This window comes from Rhinopithecus roxellana, chromosome 3 (assembly GCF_007565055.1).
Source record: "Rhinopithecus roxellana isolate Shanxi Qingling chromosome 3, ASM756505v1, whole genome shotgun sequence".
In the NCBI taxonomy this organism is placed as follows: Eukaryota; Metazoa; Chordata; class Mammalia; order Primates; family Cercopithecidae; genus Rhinopithecus; species Rhinopithecus roxellana.
In genome coordinates, this window is record NC_044551.1 from 73,746,544 (window position 1) to 73,764,513 (window position 17,970).

Consider the following 17,970-nt stretch of genomic DNA (forward strand, 5'->3'; position numbering starts at 1 on the left):
CTTTTTTTCATTGCACAGCAGGTCAGAATACTGGAAGGCTGGGTTGATGACAGTTGTATCACAACCATTAAGAGGAAATAAGACAAACTATTCATCCAAAGAATAGCAACAACAAAAAGAAAATTGTTGGGTTTCAAATTGCCCAGCGCTGATAGCCCAAGTGACAGTAGTCTCCTCAAAGACTACTATTTTTTAGTAGTCTTCTCTTGAAACTTTATTGTACAATAAGTAGAAAACCCAAGCAGATGGCCCCAGGATTGAAAGGAAATTATTTTGTGTATTTCATGAGAGTAGTGATTCTAGGTTGTATACATTATATATTCACCTTTTTCATAAAGACTCTATGTGCATTAAACACTCTTATTATAATACTGAAGGAAGTTAGCTCTGTTGGGCTAGAGATATCCAATTTGTAATGTTATACAAAAAATATCGATGCAAATAAAAGCTGAGTGAATTCACAAATAAAGCAGTAAACTAAAATCAGATCTTTGCAGGGAAATAATTCCTACCATGCATGTAATATATTATAGGCCCAGAGCCAGATTTAGAATCCCTCAATTATCAATTTTTTAATTATTCTATATTATCTAGTAGTTAGTTCTAAGAGGTATGTCAACTACCTAAACCTACTCTATATTTCTACCTGTTCACGGGAAGCAGGGAAAGTGTGGAAGAATTATGATCAGAACAGTGTGGTTTTTCTTTTTTTTCTAATTTCTTCCACAGACAAAAAACTTAGAACAACCCTGATCTTCTGGTTTCAAAGATAGTGTCTAGCTTCCATTAACAGCTACATTAGTGCAACACTATTATCACAGACATCATTTCAGGATTTTTTCTTTACTTTGCCCTAATCCTCATGTTCACTGCCTTAATTCTGCTCCAATTATGACCCCCATCAAGAGATATTCTGCTCTTTGAACCATTGCCTCATTTCTCCTATCAAATGCAGCTGCTTATATTCTACTTCCTCCCATCAGGCTGAAACTCTTTTTAATAGTTGTACATGGCTGAATAATGATTTTTCAAAGGTATCAGGTCCTATACCCTGGCACCTGTAAATCTTATTTGATAAGGAAAATTATCTTTGTAGATGAGATTAAATTAAACATCTTGACATGGAGACATTATCCTGGATTACTTGGGTGGACATTTGCCATGGCAAGTGTCTTATAAGTGAGAAGAATGAGATTCAACACTATCCACAAATGGAGGCAGAGATCAAAAGTAATTTAGCCACAAGAAAGTGTGGGCTCTGCTGACATCTAATTTCATACTTCTGGCTTCCAGAACTGTGAGATAATAAATTTCTGTTGTTTTAATCGATCAGGTGTGGCAATTTGTTACAGCAACCACAGGAAACTAATACAATATTCTAACAAATCCTTGCTAAACTGTTAGTGACCAAACATGACTTAATATCTTACCCATGAAAGAAATGTATCAAAATAAACCCTAGAGAAAAAAATGAACTTAATGGAATATATTTATTGTTATTCGGAGTTTGGCCATGTTACTCAACAATGTGGCAGTGTTTCTAAGTAAGAATAATATTTCAGTTTGAAGCAGGTGAGTATCACTTAAATTTATTTGTAGAATCAAGTCTGGTAACAGTCTTAATCATGGAATGACTAGTTATGCATCTCAGGAGCATCTCCATTGATTTGAACAGTTTATTTTTAATCTGTTTCTTCTTCTTCCCAAATTTAGCACAACTAGAAAGCTAAGTTCAAAGGTTACAATTGGATATAAAATCCTAAAATGTTTAAGATGGTAGATCACTTCCAGAGACATTTAAATATTCAGCTATTAGCTATATCTATCATGACACGTGTTACCTTTTTATGTTCTTATTTTTTATTTTCATGAAAGAAGCTGAGAAACTTCTCCTTTATCTATTAGCCATCTCTGTTTGTGAATGTCCAGTTTAAATTGAAAGACAATATTTCTTTTGGGTTATTTACATCTTCTTGTAGAAATTCCTTATATATTCTTGATATAAACTATTTCTTGGTGACATGTATTGCAAGTAACCTCACTGGTTAGCTATTCACACTCAGTAGCTATTCAAACTCTTTTGATAAACAGAGTTCTTATATCTAATGTGAAACAATTTACCAAGGTTTTCCTTTACAGTCAGTATTTTTCTGTTATGTTTAAGAAAACTGCTCACCAAAAGATCATAAAGACATTCTCCTATATTATTTTCTGGAGACAGTCTAGTTTTTACATTTTAGAACTAAACTCTAACACTGCAATCTGCCTGACATTTATCTGGGAAGTGGCATAAGGAAGGCATGGTTTCTTTTTATGTTTTGTTCATATGGCCAACCAATTGTGATAATGTATTAGATTGAACAGAAAGGATCAATACTCTGCAATGCCACCTTTCCAAAAATCAAGAAGATAGAGTCTGGACTCTCAGTTTTGTTCCATTTTTATATTTTTTATATTTATCTATATTCAATCTACACTATACTGTTTTAATTATTGTAGCTTTATAATAAATTATGACACATAGTAATATATGTCCTTCAATTTTATTATTCTGCTTAAAGAGTACTTGCATTCTCGGCCCTTGCTTTTCCCCTATTTAGAGTCAGCTTGCCAGTTCACATGCAGATGTACAATTTGGGGATTTTAAATGAAACAAATTTAATCTATAGATCAATTCAAGGAAAACTGACAATCTGGCCTGTGGATATATCACATCTTTGCATTTATTAATATGGCCTTTTATTAGATATATTTCTAAGTGCTTTATGTTTCTAATGCTTTTGTAAATCATAAAATTTTGATAATTGTATTATCTCACCATTGTGTCTGATTATAAATATACAAATGGTTTTATATAATGATATGACAAATAACAGTTTAATTTACATATTCTAATAATGTATATATATTCTTTTATATTTGCAATGTATATGATCATATTATGGTAAACACACTTCTATTTATTCCTTTTTATGTGTTATACCATTTTTTCCTGCCTTACTATACTGCCTAAAATATTTAATGAAAATAGTGAAAATAGGAATTCTCTTGTCTCATGTAGCATATGACAGGAAGCTTTCAAAATTCTATTAACAAATGTAATATTTAGAAGCATGTTGTTTATCAATAAGTTATGTTTTTTGTAGTTACCTTCTATCACATTGACTTCTATTTGCAGTTTAGTAACTGTCTATAAAAATATACATTGATTTCATCAAATGATTTTTATGACACCATTGGGTTGATTTAATAAGTTTACTCTTGTTCTGCTAATGTGATAAAACACCTTGATTAATTTTCAAATGTTAAATTAATATTTTATTCCTAAGAAAATACAAATTTGTGACATCACAGCTTTCATTTTATAAATGTTTGCATCTGATGTGTTAATATTTTGTGTAGGGATTTGCACCTGTGGTTATTAATGAAATTGGCTTGTAATTTTCCTGAACTGTAATGTCACCGTAAAGTTGATTGCACAGTTATAACTGACTTATAAATTTTCCCACCTTTTTAATGTAGTCTTGTCTGCGTTTGTTTCTAAATGGCTTTGTAGATATATTTCTGAAGACATGTTCATCTCACTTTTACTCTCTGTAAATAATTCTTTGATAGTTATAAATTGTTCACATTAGGACTCTCTTCTTGTTTCACTTTGCTAAATTATATTTTTAAAGAAACTTGTCTATTTCAAATAAATCTTAATATTGAACATGCTTTCTCAATAACAAGATAAAATTGATACTTCCTTTATCATTCAACCTATTTTTGTAGTTTTGAAAATAAATTTATTACAGATCCAAACTGTAATAAATTCTTTAACTTTGAATACTGAATATTTAAATAATATTTTCACATTTGCTTTAAGTTTTAACTCATGTTTTTATCAATTATTTGGACTTGGTGTTTTGCTGTTGGCCATGATTCTGTCAACGTGTTCTTTTAAAATATATTGTAGCTTTTCTGTTCTTAAATTAATTATTTTCATCAATCTCTGAAGGACCATTAATAAACTTTCAGTATTTTGTTTCTGGATAAATACATGAGCATTCTACTTCTTGATCTCTTATACACATGGGGATACCCCTCTCATGCTTCCCAAATGATATCCTGACAATATAGACATCTTTAGTGACAGGTTTTAACTCTAAAACATCTGCAAAAGTTGCTTAGTTATCTCTAATATATAATAATTGAGAGAAAAACATCTGATGTCATTCATATTTCTATGTTTCTAAATTTAGAAAAACTTTTATTTAAAAAGTGCTATTATATTTTGTTTGATTTTATTTTCTTCTTTATCTGTATTGTGTGGGGATTTGAATCACATATTTTTTTCTTATAATTGATTTGTGCATGAAAAATGACAAAACCAATGCTACCCAGGTTTTTCTCTTTCCTATTTTCTTCCTCTTATTTTATCTCCAATACAGTTTCATTAATGGTTAATACATTTATTCAAAGATATAAGAGTTACTAAGGTTAGACTGAGAACAACTTTAAAAAGTGTGATAAAATATCCTGAGCTATTTAAAATAGTAGGTATTGCCCAGGACTCTGACATAGAGACATGCATATAAGAATCAAATAAGTTATCTTTTAACTATTCTCCCTATCTTGACTGGTTTTTCATCACTCAAGACCTGCAAATGGCGTGTGAAACTTCTGTTCCATTCTGAGTGGTAGGAAATGGGGGATTTTAAGAATGGACTTAAGGTAAAATATAACGCCATTTTCTACCAGCATGACCATTCAGTGTAACTTAACTTTTCTGGGAGTGAATTTCCTCTCTTATAATCTGAGGAAATTAACATTATCCTCTTAATTTCTATCATGTCTTGAGTAATAAATACATACTGGCTTTTTATTATTTTTATATTATTATTGGTGGTGTTATTGTTAGCAGCATCAGCATAACTATTGTAAAATTTATGTCTATTGTTATGTAACTTCATATGAATATTTGATTAATAGATAGTTATCAATCCCAGATTTTGCTATGAACTACTATGGCTGGTTTTATTGGTGCCTAAGCAAGTCATAGTTTTTGAAAGAGGAGTCAGTTAATACAAACTTTTGCATCTTTAAAATTTTTATTTTTTATTGCACACCGGTTATTTAAACAAATATCAATGCATTCTTTCATAAATGTAAAAACAATGTACATCCTTTATGTCCTTTGTTGTTCTTCCACTTAGGTTGTCTGGAAGCCCCAGTTTAACTTCAAGAATTTTGATGCTCTTTCCAGAAGTGCTCTTCAGTACCAGGAAAACATCACGCACCTATGTAATTTTTAGTGGGGTAAAGGGTACTTTTGTACCCTTCTACAAACTTTCTTCTGAATGATTAGTGAAAAGCTGCCCAACTGATGCTTCCAGATTCAAGTTCCTCTGATTTACAAAGCTCTTTTCATCCCTATCAGTTGCACTATTCACATAATCACATTTACCTAATTCAGGAGTATTGGTTTAATATTCCATCTGGTCTCTCCATTTCTAAAGCTGGTTTATCCAAACCGCTTTCCCACAGTGATACCCTTGTACTTTTCTATAGTAATCCTAGATCATGACTCCCTATATTTTGCAGAGCAGGCAATACCTATCCGGTGCAGACAGTGCTGTAGATCCCTTACTTGTAGAGTTTCCAGGCTTGCTGCTAATACAAGAAGTATTATTATAATCCTGTAGATGAGTAAATGTAAACACAGAGTAGTTGCATTGCTTACACAGCTCATCAGGTACAAATCTAAGGTGAAATCATGTTCTCACTTCAAAGGCAACTCTTATTCCCAGGTTATCAAGTTATCTGCCATTAAAGTCCACAATGTTGCAAGCCCTGCATGAATTGGCTTCAACTCTTGTTTTTTCTTCCAACTTTAATTTCATTCATTGACTTCATATTTTCTGTAGTTTATTGAAACTTATGACAACCCTTAATCAAGCCTTCAGAATTTCTTCCTCCATTACTCTATTATCATAACTTGATTTACCTTTTACTGTCCCTCTTCATGATCCCTAAATTTTGGAATCCTTCCCATTAGGAGCATTTTAAATACTACTTTCTCCAGGAAGGAGTGACTGTTTTCCTTCTGAGAAGTAATTCATAATTCTTATTGTTCCTTAGTACATTGCTTTATAGCAACTTGTATTAGAATTATTTATAAACAAGTCTTTTCCCCCTACAACAAACTACACATTTCTCTCAAAATATGATTTATTTGTGCCTTTGCTTCGTAATTATCAGAGGAACTTACACCAAATGAAGGTTCAATAGTTTAAGTTTACTTGAAGTGTCTAAAGTAAAATATCACATTAGTGTTCGCTGGGACTTAAGGGCAGGACATCCTATGTCAAATTTCTTTTCTTATATTGCCCTCCCTTGAAAAAAGTTGTTATTGAATTTTTATATAAGTTTAATGTAATTGACTTCAAAGACAACTAATAAAGTTAGCAAGAGTTATGAAATAAATATCGTCTAAAATGAAATTTCCAGTTATATTATTTAACCTCGATACTCTTTTCCCTTATATCACTTTCCAGAAGAGAGTCAGTGAACTCATGATTGTTTGAGAGCTGATTGTAAGTTTGTAAATTATCCAGGCCATTGACTTCTTCTCCTTCCTTCTGCTAAATGACTTTTGCCCATTTTTTTTCTCTTCATTAGCACAGAGAAATTTACAAACATGTAATTCAACTCATTCAATTTTGCTTTCTGTTATGGAATAAATAACAGAGGATAGATTTCAATTATTTGTCAAAAGTAATGCTTATAAATTACCTGGGAATTTTTAGTGTTCTATCTCTGTAATTAATATAGTTAATTGACAGTTGACTCTACATTCGATATCTAAGAATAAATCAACATTCTTCATTGCCTCTCCAGCAGGAATATTGTTTATTTGGATAGTGGTAATTTGCAAGATTAATCAACATTCACGTGTCAAAAGCTCTATAAATTATTGTGATGTTCTTAACTAAGTAAAAACCAGAAATATGAAAGCTGTAGCCAACCATAGTATACCTCCTTAATTAAAGGGTTTTACCTTAACAACTAAAGCAGCTGTCTTCCTAGGCACATCTCACAGTAAAATAAATATTACTATGACAAAATCTCATTGTGAATACAAGTTTCATTAAGAACGTGGTATGGGTTATACACTGTATATTCCAAAGAGTATGTGGTGAACACTGGAAAGAATTAGAACATTGATAATTCAAAATGAACATGAGATGGGAAGACAAAGGGACAATCCAAAGGGTTGCCTAAGTAAGTCTTTCAATGTTCAACTTGCACTATTTTCTATAACACCACTCATAAAGCAAACAAACATATTAATTTAAATTTATATATTTAAAATTTGATGTTTGATTTATGAATTAAAAATTGTTTTTTAAGATTAATGAAACATAATTTATTTAAATTAAGACAAATAAATAAGCAAAAGGATATGAGGCCTAGTATACAAGGAAACAACCTCAAAGAAGTACTGTCCTTGGGACCAAGGATAGGTCAGTGGCATTAAAGGAAGAATGGAATGATGGACATTTGTTCCCACTATTTCTGGGATCGATGTCATCCTCTTTTTTTTTTTTTTTTTTTTTTTTTTTTGAGAGGGAATCTCACTCTGTCGCCCAGTCTGGAGTTCAGTGTTGCGATCTCAGCTCACTGCAACCTCCGCCTCCCGGGTTCACGCCATTCTCCTGCCTCAGCCTCCCGAGTAGCTGGGACTACAGGCTCCCGCCACCACGCCCGGCTGATTTTTTGTGTTTTTAGTAGAGACAGGGTTTCACCGTGTTAGCCAGGATGGTCTCGATCTCCTGACCTCGTGATCTGCCCGCCTCGGCCTCCCAAAGTGGTGGGATTACAAGTGTGAGCCACTGCACCTGGCCGTGATCCTACTTTTTAAAATAAGAGTAGTTCCCCACAAAAAGCGACATTTCTGACCAGTGTTAACATCAGACATGGTTTGTGATTTTACTGCAATGTGGGTACTTAATCAATATGAAGAAACCTATACAAAATGTGAAGAAATGAGCCATTTCTCAAAATACATAAGAATGCAGCAAGAAAGAGCCCATCAGAATATGCAATTAAATATGGTTTAAAACTTCTGTAAAAATTATGGTATAAATTAGACAGAAGAAGGCAAAAAAAAAAAACAGAAAAAGAGATTAAGGTAAGAAATACATTTGGGGAAAGAATTACAATATTTGTATACTGTACTTGAAAACTGTATTTTTGCCTGAACTGTTAACAATAAATTCAGTGTTATTACTAGGATCTCCTCCTCCCTCTAGTAGGGTTGTCAATTAAGGAGCTCTTCTTCTTCTGCCAAAGAGAGGTCAATAGAGCCTCTATTCACTATTCACTAATAGAACTAGTGAATCAGAGTTCTAAATGTATATGACTTAATAGAACCAATCAAAATTCTTAATCTAGAATTTAAGCTGCTCACATTTTAAGAAAGTATTTTATTTTATTTGTAGACATTAAGATCCATAGAAGCCCGAACTCTTTACTGCCTTCTTTGCTAGCAAATTGAAGAAGCCTGCCCAGAAATCAAGGAAGCTGAATTTTCGATGACATGAGTCTAATCTTAGATAAAGAGTTCTAGGCACACCCTTGAACTTACCAGTCATATGAGCCCATATATTTCCTTATTGATTAACTTGCTTTTAGGGAGTTTCCCATTAATCAACCAAAATACAGGTATCTGTGCATGTTTGAAGAGGAATGGCAAAAGTAGCTAAAGTTAGTATAACTGCTTATACACATTAATGGGTAAAAATGCACAGTGGGAAATCTTGAAGAATAAATAATGCAATTTAGAGAAAATTATGTAGAACTTGGCAAATATATTGAGTATAAGTACAGTAGACATATTAGTATATAATTTTTTTAGATATGAAAACATAAAAATAATATAAGACCCATCAATATTGTGATTATCTAAAAACATTGTTGACATACATTAATGCATATCTCTATATGCCCATTCATATAATTAACCACATTTCTCTTTGGAGAGATTTAAAAAGGCTTTAGGTTTACACCATTAAAAGTATAATTGTAATCAACACACTTTATATTCTTTACTCTTAATTTCCTTAAAGTTGATTCCTAAAAGAGAAATTGCTAATCAAGTGCAAATATTCCTTCAATTTACAGTTTAATAGATGACAATAATAAAGCATTATGATGGCGTTAATTGAAGAAATTTGCTCATTTCTTCACATTTTGCATAGGTTTCTGCGTATTGATTAAGTACCTGCATTGCTCACGTCTGTAATGCCAGCACTTTGGGAGACTGAGGAGGGCGGATCACTTTGAGGTCAGCAGCTTGAGACCAGCCTGGCCAACATGGTGAAACCCTGTCTCTACTAAAAACACAAAAATTAGACAGACATGGTGGCGGGCGACTGTAGTCCTAGCTACTCAGGAAGCTGAGGCAAGAGAATCACTTGCAACCGGGAGACAGAGGTTGCAGTGAGTCCAGATCACACCACTGCACTCCAGCCTGAATGACAGAGCGAGACTCTGTCTCAACAACAACAACAACAACAACAACAAAATGACTACAGAAGTTAAATATTTTTGTATATTTACTGGATATTTATTTCTTTCACCATCGGACCATGTTTTTTCTTCTAGATGGTATTTTTCCTTTTTGTCTAGAGTATATACTTTTTCTCTTTGTGTGAATAATCCCTTAATGTATTAAAGACATTTATTTTTGGTTTATTATATGTAAAGTAAATATTTTCTGCAAGATTTCCTTTGGCATTTAATTTTATTTGCAATTATTTTTATAAACACTTTTATTTTAAATTGTTATATTACAGTGCATGAGCAAAAAGACCAACCAAAAAATAAAAAAGACAAAGAAAAGTAAATTCTATGATGCTGAAAGAAGAGGCAGAGGAAAATGACCTAAAGTAACATCAGGATATGTTGGGGTACCAGGGAATGGAGAAATGACAAGATCATTAAAATGGAAAGAAACTGAGGCAGTACATGAGAGTCATGACTAGTCTGAAGTAAATACAACTTTCTTTTTTTTTTAATTTGGAGTGATACATAAAAGAATGTAATTGGATTACTTTTGCAAGAGGAGATATTTTCCTTTTGTGTCACTTTTCCGTGTCATAGTGAATTCTTATAATTTGTTGTTGCCTTAGTATCCATTTTGAATACCAGTTTAACTTTCTTATACTAGAAGCAATGTTCAGTCATGCTTGACACAGTTTCCATTTCTATACCTCACTCAAGTAGCTCAAGCCAGTGGCCAGAGATAACTCAGATTCATCTCTTCTGCCAAGCCTAGCGGACTGGGCTCTCCCTTTCTTTAGAGGAAAGATTGAGGCGTTTGCCCAACTCCCCTTCATTTTCCATTAGGACAGGGTTGCTAGCCACTCTGGTCCTGGAACCCTTATTTGGCTTGCTGCTCTCAAAATACCTCTCCCTACTTTCTTCCTCCTTCTCTTCTTCTACCTCTTCTCATTCTCCTGGCTAATCCCCTTCTAATTCCTCCGCATTTTCCTTTTGTTTCCCCTTTATTCATCCTTCCTTCGTCTTTGCTCTAAAGACCTTTGTATCCTCTGTTGCCACAACTCTAAAAACAGATGCTCTATATTAGGATTTAATGGGTATGTTGGCTTGTGGTCTGTTATAGAAGTATCATATATCTGATCTCTTTCTCTGACTTCTGGATTACACGAAGAAGAGAATTTTAAAATCTTGTTTTCTTATGCAGGTAGATCTAGACCCTTGACAATTTTTCTCTTAATTCATTACTCCCATTAAAGTCCTGGTCATTTTCACACAAATCTTCTTGCCTTTTTACTGTTCCAACACACATGCTTATTTTTTAATGGTCCCTAATGTAAATGTTGGCACAAGCCACTCTATTAGATACTTTAAAAGTATATTTATAGAAGTTTATTCTTCCAGATCCTTTCAATACAGTATAACCCAATTAAAGACAATATATCTAATGTCATTCTATTCGACATGATTTTAGATGTCGCTCACAGAAGATAAAAGCTTTGATGTGGTTCCAAAGAAATTTATTAAATTTCTCCCAGAAAACTTACATTCCTCTGCTTTTGCATACTTCAGTTTATGTCATTTAGAGTTGCTGTGTATATTTCATTAGGGATGCTAATTGATCTCAACACAGTATTTATAGAAAATACTTTCAGCCTACAAAGTTCCTTTGTTAATGCTTAAGATATTACTTGCATGTTTATAGCATCTTAACTGGTACAAACCAAAAAAGAAATCTAATTTATGTTTCCCTAAATCTTATCTTAGGTTCACTTAATTCTTAATTTCTACAAGAGTGTTGTAATATTTCACAGCAGAGGTAACTTCCCAGAATATTGTATATAAGGAGTATTCTTTTTCTGATGTTGTAAATGTTGTCTGGATAGAACTTCTGTTACTACCATTTTAAACATTTTCAAAGCATAATTGATTTTACTGTCAAAAATGTTTTCATGGCAATTGACATATCTCAGCCTCAAAAGAAAGATACACGCTTTCAAAAATCAGAAGGATTTGGCTCCAATCACAAAGACATTTAGAAGTAAGTTGTCTGATTCATGATGGGATTTTAGGAGTTATTTAGCTCTCAGTTTTCATGCCAGTAACAGTGGGAGGGATGAGGAAAACATGATACTCATTAAGACACACAAGCTGCATTAATCCTAAGAATCCATTGGTACTGGAATTAGGTTTGTACATAGTCCTGCTGTTTTAATATATACATATCGCATTCCAGTTAAATTAGAAATGTAAAATTTTGGCAAATTCCTTTTGTAATCCAAGTTTAAATTTCACTGTTTAAAAATATTAATAATGTCCTCCATCTCTTAAAGGGATAGGTTAAATGTTAAATGAATAATACCCATAAAGAATTCAACACAACGCCTGACCTATGGTACATTTATAAGTGATAGCTATCATTAATATTTTTATTCTATATCACTTAACCTATAAAATAAATGAAAAAATACTACCATATTATTGATTACCCTTATCTATCCTGAATCCTTTAAATAGGAGTTCATTAATGTATAATCATTAGATAATCCCAGCTGCTTAAACATCTTCAAGACCCGTCTAACATTACTACAAATTCTAAACTGTGTAAAACTGGACTATGTTCTAGCATCTTCCTTTTCAAGTTGTACATCAACAACCTAATAGACAATTAGCTTAACTGGCATTGTATAGAAAATAATGACATAAACATTCTTTATACTGATGTGGTTTTAATATCTTGACCTAGAGGCAGACTTATGCATCAGATCAACTTGCTGGCTATAAGAGTAGTTTGGGGCCGGGCGCGGTGGCTAAGCCTGTAATCCCAGCACTTTGGGAGGCCGAGACGGGCGGATCACGAGGTCAGGAGTTCGAGACCATCCTGGCTAACACTGTGAAACCCCGTTTCTACTAAAAAATACAAAAAACTAGCCGGGCAAGGTGGCGGGAGCCTGTAGTCCCAGCTACTCCGGAGGCTGAGGCAGGAGAATGGTGTGAACCAGGGAGGCGGAGCTTGCAGTGAGCTGAGATCTGGCCACTGCACTCCAGCCTGGGTGACAGAGACAGACTCCATCTCAAAAAAAAAAAAAAAAAAAAAAAAAAAAAAAAAAAAAAAAAAAAAAAGAGTAGTTTGGTGATGCTCTCCAACATTTAAAATTTAAAAACATAAAAATTATGTTCTACAGGTAAATTTCTTCACAGTGGTCAAGTAAACATTTTAAAATTCGTTCATTTTAGTGGGTACCGAATTTTTCTAAAAACTAGATTGGTTGACAATGTGTTTCTTTTTAGATCAAATCGTTTCTTTTGTATTAAACAATGCAACTTGGCATCTCAACTTGCTACATTCACAAGCTATTATGAAGCCACTATTAGAAGAAAATGTGGAACCTACTTTTGAGTGAGCTTAAGGTCACATCTCTATATATAAAAAAAGATTGTCATGATGGAAAGATAGAAATTGAATTTCTAAACTCGTACAACAAATACCACGTAGACCTTTTGTGCACATATAACTTTCTTAATCAACAGTAGGCTTATTATTATCAGGACATTGACACCATTAATATTAAGTAGTCTCACAGTTATGATCCACCTGCCTAAGCTGTTTGGCTCAGAGAAACAGCCACAAATATATGAATATTTTTTCTTCTATTTTTACTCACCTCTTTCCCTCTGTATAGAACAGTATCAGAAGCAATGTACTTAAAAATGTGTGCCATTAAAATACTTAATGTTTATAATGCAGCATTATTAATAATAGGGCAGGGAAAGGGCACAAAAGTTTATCGAGTGTTTCCTATTAGCTGTTTCTCTGTTGGGCACCTTTTGACTAATCTCTCCCACTTAATATTCACAACTCCCCTTTGAGATGGACAGCAGTATCCTAACCTTATTATTGAAATCCTCATAGATTAATAACCAGCTCAGGACGAAGTTCTAGCATCTCAATTATTCTTACTCCAATCATGTGATTCTTATAATATATAATAATACTTTAAAATCCATCAAAATAATGTGTGCATTTAATGCATTTACCTATATATGGTGTGAACATTTAAAACATATTTTTGCCAGGTGTGGTGGCTCACTCCTGTAATCCCAGCACTTTGGGAGGCAGAGTCACATGGATCACCTGAGGTCAGGAGTTCAAGAGCAGCCTGGCCAATACAGTAAAACCTCGTCTTGACTTAAAAATACAAAAATTAGCTGGACACAGTGGTAGGTGCCTGTAGTCCCAGCTACTAGAAAGGCTGAAGAAACAGGAGAATCGCTTGAATTGGGGAGATAGAGTTTGTAGTAAGCTAACACCACACCACTGTACTCCAGCCTGGACAACAGAACAGGACTCTGGAATAAATAAATAAATAAATAAATAAGCATATTTTGATCTGCAGAAATATTTCAAATATATTTAAGATCTAAACAATTGTATTGGATTCAATCCCTAGCAACTAACTCAGACTACATTGTTGGATGACCAACTAATTTTTGTATTTCTAAAAATCTTGTTTCTTAGCACTGTTGTTCTCCCAGTTCTCTGTCTTCTGTTGGATTCCCACCATTCATGGTGGCTTTTTTCCACGTTTTGCTTAGACTCTGAGGAATGAACTATTTCCCTGGGCTGGTTACCTTCTCTAGGAGGGAACACACGATGGACTATAGGCCGTTCATCATTCAACATTTAGAAAACATATCTGTTATCTGGATATGATAGGATATGCTGCTGCTATTCATTGAGGTGCATCTAAAAAAATAGCAAGAACAGTGTGCTTCCATCTATAAGGAAAGAGATCTTGTTCAACATTCAGATATACATGTTGGCAATATGTTTGCAGAAACTTTGCCTTATAACCTTTCTTATTTTGGATCTACAGGATTTTTCTGGTTCCTACTATGTTCTGGAACAGAATGTGGGGAGCAATGTTTTTCTAATGCATTGGAGAAATACTTTTTCTAAAAATGAACTAGTTAGGAATACTGTGCTAGTCAAGAGAACTTGGAGGTAATTAATCCTAAATCATCAGAGTTTTTGAAAGCTATTTATGTCATCAAGTATTAAAAAGTGTTTGACAGTATAATTTATCACATTGATATCTAAACTGGAAAAACTTTATATAGTTTATGGAGTTGGCATTTAAAATTTCACAGAATTTTTTTGTGACAGGCTTTGATAATACAATTTGTTATCAGGTATGAAGCAGCAGAAAAGTGTTAAAATTAAGAAGCACCATCAGTGTAACTGCTGAGAAAATGGGGAAGAATGAGTGTTGCATAGTATGATTTTCCTGCCTTCTCACCCTCAACACTTTCATATTAAATCAAGTGATACTTCCACTAAGGAGGGATGGGTAATTACAAAAAGACTGAATTGCCTCTTTTTCTCCTAACCAATGTGTGTATATATATAGTTTTCTTCTAAAAGCACTTACAAAAATGGGGATCTCTTTCATATGGAGGAACAACTATTATAGACTTTTATACTCTCTATCCAACGGGCCTGCCTTTGTAGAATAGAAAGAGATGATGGCTTGGACTTTTTAGGGAACCAGTACTTGGTGAAGCAAAAAGCTCTGAAACCCCTGCCAAGTCTGGCACTGAATTGTGCTTTGACAACCATACAGCAGAGGAGTTGTAAGTTCTCTCCTGTTGCAATATTTTGCAAATGTCAAAATAGTCCATTATGCGAGCCTGCCAATCTTCCTCAAAGCTCTCCATTCAGTTTAAGGGAAGAACATAGATGGTAATCAAATGTCTTTGATTGAAACAGCATTACAGCTGACACATGAAAAGATTCAAAGAAAAGAGAAAATAAACAGATTTCACAACTTCCATATTCTTAACAAGAAAGACTCATTGCTCAATTGAATGAGAATTTCCTATAGCCTTGACAGCCAGACTTTATTAAAATAGTCACTAAGCATTTTTGTACAGTCTTTTAAAATACAAGTGTGCAATTAAAATGTATACAATTAAAAGTATGAATGTAACTTCAGTTTTCTAGTGCTAATTAATGCAGTGTAAAGTATGTCATCATAGAGGGCCACAGAGGACATGAAGAGTGACAGAGAGAGGTTCTATAGCATGGTGGTTAAGACTGTGGGTTCAAGAATCAGACCTGATAGATTTAAATCCCAGCTCTACAACCAAATGTAAAACCTTGGTCAATATTCAATCTATGAGCACTTCTTTGTCTCACTTTCCATATACCTCTCTCATCCAATTGTTCTGAGAATTAAATGTATATTGTGGAGCTGGGAAGATGGCACAGTAGGAAGCACCAAAAATCTGTCTCCATATCTGAACAATAATTACACTGGAAAAATCTGTCTCATATAATTTTTTATAACTCTGGATTCTGTTGAAGGCTTGTAACTTCCAGGGAAAGGCTTGGACTGCAAATTGTGGTTAATTTTATGACAGGCAGCTGGGTATGAGTGCTAACAGCAGTTCACTAAAAGGTTGTAGGAGCCAGGGTAAGGAAAAAAAAAAAAAAAAAAATGTGTTCTCCAAGTATCAAAGATCTGTGCTGTGGTTGCTTATTGTTGCATTTGATCACAGAGGTGCCAACAAAGGTGTGAGTGGCCATTGCTTTTGCACATTCCTCCATTTTTAAAGCCCCTCCCTTCCACTAACTCTGCTAACATTACTTCCAGGATATTTAAAGGGCCAGAACTCTTCTCTACTTTCATTATTCTCTTTATTTCCTTTTAAAGCACCATACATTAAAGATTGGGCCATCAGAAAGCAATTGCATATAAGGGGAAAAATTAAAAGTGATCATGCATGTCCAGGGAAAGATTCAGGCTCAGAAAAGACCTTGAGAATATTTTAAGTTTAGATGTCAGTCTAATTCTGAGCCCAGAGAAGACTGCAATGATTAAGAAAAAAAAGAAAACAATAAACAAAAAAGAATAACAAAAAAATAGCAAGCTTGAGAAGGGGGAGAAATATGATTTCCAGAATTATCAGATTGGTTGATTCAAATGCTCCATTTTCAACAACAACAAAAAAATTATAAAGCACACCAAGAAAGAAGGAAATATGGTTCATTTGAAGGAAAAAATTAGTCGACACATACCAGCCATGAAAAAGACCTGATTGTAGATCTTTTAGACAATAACTTTAAAATGTCTTAAAGTTGCTTAAAGAATCAAAGGAATACGTGCAGAAAGTTCAGAGAAAAACATATTAACAAACTAGAAATGTCAACAAAGAGATAAAAAGGGACCAAAAAGAAATTCTAGAGCCGAAAACACAAAAATTGAAATAAAAAATTGACTAAGGAGATTCAAAGACAGATTTGAGCAGGCAGAATAAAGAATCAGTGAACCTGAAGGTAAGACAATTGAAATGATCAAGTCTGAGAAACAGAAAGAAAAAAGATTAAAGAAAAGTAAACAGACCCTAAGAAACTCATGGGGTACCATTAAGCAAATCAACATGTGCATTATGATAGTTCCAGAAGGAAAGAGAGATAAAAGAAAAGAGAATATTTGGAAAAAAAATGGCTGAAAGCTTCTCAAATTTGATAAAAGATATGAATATAAACACCCAAGAAGCTCAATGAACTTCAAGTAAGATGAACTCAGAGATCCACAAGGCACATTACAATCAAACTCTCTAAAGCCAAACACAAAGAGAGAATTCAAAGGCTTCAGTAAAGAAAATGACTTGTAACATAAAAGGGCCATATTTTCCTCTTTCTTGGTATGCTTTGTAATTTTTTGTTGAAAACTGACATTTAAATCAAATAATCTGGTAATTCTAGAAATCATATTTTCCCCTTCTTAAGGTTTCCTGTTTTGGTTATTTTTCTTTGTTTGTTTATTGCTTTCTATTTTTCTTAATTGTTGAAGTCTTCTCTGTACTCAGGATCAGACTGACTTCTAAACTTAAGGTATTATCAGGTTTTTTCTCTGAGCCTGAACTCTTCCCTTTTAATTGTTTTTCCAATATATGCAGTTCTTTTCTGAATGGCCAGATCTTTAATGTCTGGTGCACAAAAAAGAAAAAAAGAGAATAGTGAAAGTAGGGAAGAGTACTGGCTCTCTAAATCTCCTGAAAGTAATGTTAGCAGAAGGGAGAGGCTTTAACAATGAAGAGATGTGCAAAAGCAATAACCACCCACATCTTTGTTGCTGCCTCTGTGATCAAATGCAGTAATAAGTTTATCAGAAGTTTATCAGAAGATTTCTCATTCAAAGCTTCAGGTGCAAGAAGTCAGTGGACCTATATATTAAAAGGGCCAAAACAAAACAAAACCGTCAAACAAGAATTTGATATCTGGCAAAACTGTGCTTCAAAATTGAGGGAGCACTTAAACATCCCCAGATAAAGAAATTCTGAAGGAATCTACTACCCTGAGACTTATAATGCCAGGAATTCTCAAGGGTGTCTTGGAGGGTGAAATGATAAAAGACT